This window comes from Mastomys coucha, unplaced genomic scaffold, assembly GCF_008632895.1.
Source record: "Mastomys coucha isolate ucsf_1 unplaced genomic scaffold, UCSF_Mcou_1 pScaffold15, whole genome shotgun sequence".
Classification (NCBI taxonomy): domain Eukaryota; kingdom Metazoa; phylum Chordata; class Mammalia; order Rodentia; family Muridae; genus Mastomys; species Mastomys coucha.
The window spans coordinates 153,622,558-153,627,000 of NW_022196897.1; the positions used below are offsets into that span (position 1 = coordinate 153,622,558).

General features: G+C 53.4%; 1 protein-coding gene across 1 annotated transcript in view; it reads right to left on the reverse strand.

The window, feature by feature from the left end:
- The window catches only part of Ube2v1 (ubiquitin conjugating enzyme E2 V1), a 30,226-nt gene that overhangs the window by 951 nt on the left and 24,832 nt on the right, over positions 1–4,443 (reverse strand). The window lies entirely within an intron of this gene.

Here is a 4,443-nt window from a genome sequence, read left to right on the forward strand (position 1 = left end):
CCCCCCCCCACGCTAGCAGACTCGTCTTACTCCCGCCTTTGTTCCAGGGCTCCCTTGCTGGCTTTCTCTGACTACAGGGACCCTCAGCCCCGTCTGTCACGAATCCCATCTCTGCCTTATCTCCTATCATTTGTTGCTATCATTTTCCTGTCCCTGAAGCGGTCACGGCCGTCCTAGGTTCCCTCTGCCAGTGTCGTGTGTCTGCTGGTCAGCTTTCTGCTACACCTTTGGGGCTCTGGTAACACATGTGCACATGCACACACACACTGGTGGAGCACGGGAATCCGGAAGTAGGCGCCTCAGTGTGTTCCTGTCTAAGTGAAGGCACTGTAATGTGGGTCACTGTATAAACTGTAGAGTGCTGTGTTTCTGGATGCACAGTGGATGCCAGAATGATCAGAGTTTGGGCTCTGGAAAAGACTCCACCTGAGGTCCTGGGAGGATGGGTGGGCGCAACCAGGTTCTTGAGGCTGGGCCAGGAGGGGGGCCAGGGCCTTTGGGGGCATCGGATCTCTGACCTGAAGCAATCGCTATGTCAGAGGGGTCCATTAGGGAGGGGTGAGGGGATTGTGGCCAGAAGGGGCCCGGGAGTCTCCTGGCCTGAATTATCTGAGAGAAAAAAATAACTATGTTCCAAGGAAGCTGTGGTGTAAGTGAGCGCTAGAGCCACGGGTGCGTTGGGGGGCTGGAGGGGAGAAGTGACCCCTGCCTGGGGCCCTCAGTCAAGTCATGGGTTCTTGGTGGGCCAGGAATGCTGGGAGTTCACAGGGTAGGAGAGGTGTGCCCCAAACTGTGAGTGGGTGGGTGCAGCAGCTCTAGCTGTCTGTGGGTGATCAGCCATTGTTCTCCCGTGCCCACTGAGCCTGTGGGAGGTGCGGGGGCTCCCAGACTGTCACATGTCCATTTCATTCCTTGGGTACCTGTTCTGGGGGCATTAGTGTGACACTGTTACCTGAACCTTTCAACCCAGGCCTGTGCTCTCAGCCTCCCCCACCTAGAATTGCCAATGGCACCTGGTCAGTCAATCAGTCATCCCTTCAAAGGCTGCCTCCCTGCACTATCCTCTCCATCACCCCTCGATCTCTACAGGGCACTCTCTGGACACCTCTGAAGCCACACTGTGTGCACCTGCCTCCTTGTCCTCTAGCCCACCTCCCGTCCCAGCTCACAGCTCTCGTTCACTGCACAGGCTCTGACACACAGTGAGCACGCACGAGATGCTTTCTGGGTGAGTGTTAGGGGAGGAAAGCCTCTGGGGGTGGGGGTGCAGCTCGGGGCTGGGTCTTTACCGGACTGTCAGGGCTGTGGCCTAGGGAAGGGCTGATGGGCAGGTGGGGAAACAGAAGGGAGTTTCTTCTCAGATACTCGCCTCAGGAGTGGGTGAGGAGGCTCAGGGGTGGGAACGGAGAAAATAATGACAGAAATAAAAACACCTTCAGCGCACCGCCCTCCCCCCCCAACAGACACCTCCTCTCACCCGCTGCCCCTGCCTGGCTTCTCTCCACAAGCAGAAAAGCTGACCTATGAGGCCTGTGTTCCAGACACCCACTTTCCTTCTTCTCTGTTCTGCCCGCGGCCCCCAGGGCCCCTTTAGGCCTTTGACTGCAGTTTGGTGGCCATTAGGGGATGCTGAGCCTCAGACCCCACGCCCGCCTCCGCACTCACTGAAATCTCAGGGTCCAAGGACAGGCTTGGGGGTGGGGGGACTGTTTCCCTCTGCTGTTTTCTCTGCATGGCACTCCGGAGCTGCAAGCTCCTTTCCTGCTCGGTGGCCACATCTGTCCCCACCTGTCCCTGTTTAAAATCCAGCAGGCTGGGTGAGTTGGTAGTCTGCAGCACAAGGGCGCCCTCTGCTGGCTTCTGTGGGTGCAAAGGCTTGAGCTAAACCTGGAAGTCAGTACTTCATGCAGACTTGGACCAAGTTTGTGAGCGGAGTATAGGATACCAGCTGTGTGTGAGCCAGGCACAGAGAGGTTAGTGAACCTGCCTGAAGTCACATAGTAGAGTCTGGCCTTGAGGCCTACACTGGAGAGCCACAGCAGTCCCTCCTTACACCCTCAACAATGCCTACCCCGCCTGTGTCCCACTCGCATTCAGTAGTACTTATGGAGTTAGGCAGGGCCTCACTGCTCACAGCTAAGGCTCAGTGGGGCGGGAGGGGCAAACAATAGAAGTCAATATGTCCCTATCAGGTGTGATAGAGCCCAAACGTATTAGCTCCAGAAGCATGCCCACCCTGACGTGATTGTTTTTACACATGTGAGATAGGGTTTTCCCATCACTGCCACACCCCAGCCAGCTAAGGGTCACTATCACTGTCGTGACGGTAGGTGACATCACTGTCCTCCTTACCTAATGCCTCTGGTACCCAGAAGCAGCGCCCCATGATAAAGCTAGAGACCCTAGCTCAAAGCGCTTAAGTGTTAAGTGAGAATTTATACGATCAAGAATGCTAACATGTGAAATGTCAGAATGAAACTCATTATTGCATATGCCACTTAAGAGGGAAAAAAAAAGGGCTGGTGAGATGGCTCAGTGGGTAAGAGCACCCATTGCTCTTCCAAAGGTCCTGAGTTCAAATCCCAGCAACCACATGGTAGCTCACAACCATCCGTAAAGTCAGCTATAGTGTACTTGTTTATAATTATAAATCTTTAAAAAAAAAAAAAAAGGAAAAAGAAAAGATGACCCTAAAGTGGCCCTGCCACACACCTCTTCTCTTTACTGACATTTAGTAGCTGTGCTCACAGCACAGGTGGACGGTGTCGTCATCAGCTTCCTGCCCAGCCGCTTGTGAACACAGATGCCAACACCCAGGCTCCTGGGACCATAGCACAGTCCTCAAAGAGCTCCTAGAACTGTGGCTCTGCATTGTGGGAGGACCTGGGGAGTGTAGCCTCGTGCAGAGACTACAGGCATGGCCACTGTTGCCCATGCACCTGTAGGTGAATGGACTTGTGGTTTCCGGGAGATACCACCTAAAATTTACTTCCACACAAAAATCTGGTGTTCATGGAGCCCATCCCAAAGCTGAGCAAGACCTTCAAGCCTGCGTGTGCACAGTGGTCTCTCCATGACAGCTGGCGGCAGCAGCTACGAGGCCGGCTCCAGCCTGAGGATCTCCATTTCCCAAGTCATTGTGGCTGGTGGATATCAAGGGACCCATGTGGACCCCATAGTGCAAGAGCCAGGTCCTGTGGGTTCATACTGGTGTCACTTCTCAAAGCTGACCTGGAAGTCAAACAAGCCCAGGCCAGAAGAAGGGACCTGTTGGCAGGCCCCAAGCACCTAGGGTCTGGCTGGGCCTTCTTGGAGGGCAGCCTGTTGGGGCAGGCCTAGCCTTTCCCTGACACCTGAACTGGCCACGTGCCAGAGGGGATGTCTGCCCTGGCTGTAGGCTGGTCTGTGTAGCCACAGAGTGAAGTTCAGCTCCTGAGTCAAGGCTTTAAGACATACTCTCACTTCTTGGTAATGGTAGACAGCTGTGGATGAGTGGCCACTTTATCAGATCAAAATTTTTGTTTGCAACATCACAGCTACAACACATCCGTCTAATTGTAGGATAGCCCCAAAGCTACCTAAGCAAAGGAAACCAATTTTAATATTTATCCAAATATCTACCCCACATCCATTTTGCTGTCATCTGCTAGATTTAAGCATTCACTGGGCACGTGACGCTTACCAAAGGGTACATACATCCCTGGGGTCCTGAGCGGGTCGTCCTCCATCACCCCTGAGTAAGAGGGCTACAGGTGTGTACAACCACGCCCAGCCACTTCGTTTTTCCCAGGGTCTCTCTCTCTAGGTCAAATTCCCCAGCTAAAGAGGAGCCTGTAACAGCTATCTTCTGGCTTGTGGTGGAGCACAGCCCTTTCACCCCAGCACCTAGGAGCAGAGGCAGGCGAACTAGAGGGTTGGAGGCCAGCCTGGTATACAGTAAGTTCCAGGACAGCCAGGGTTACGTAACAGCAAGACCCTGCCCGACTGCCTGGCTCTGTACCTCACCAAGTAGTGAGAGATCTGTCCACTTACTTCATGCAGTGATGAAGAGCCAGCCTAAACTTGGCTGGAGAACCCTGAATGTTTTCATAAAAGGTGAAGCCCAGAGCAACTCCAGCATTTGACTCCTGCTGAATACACCCGGTAAAAGGGCACAGCTGTATCAAAGCGTGCTTGTTTATTACAGCAGACTCGGGCAACAACGGACAGAGTGCAGCTTACGGACACTGTTAAGCCTGACCTACAGGATGCCTCGCCTGGACACCTAGTTTGCCCTGACAGATCAAAGGCCCCACCAGCCACTTTTTAGACCTCATAGCTGCTGCTTCAAAAGGTGAGTCCACATATATGCCTAAAAAAAAAAACCACCGAAGTCTTTGCAACACAACAAATTGCCTTTATTTCGGTATGCATCCACATTTCAACACTTAGTGGTCCTGAACA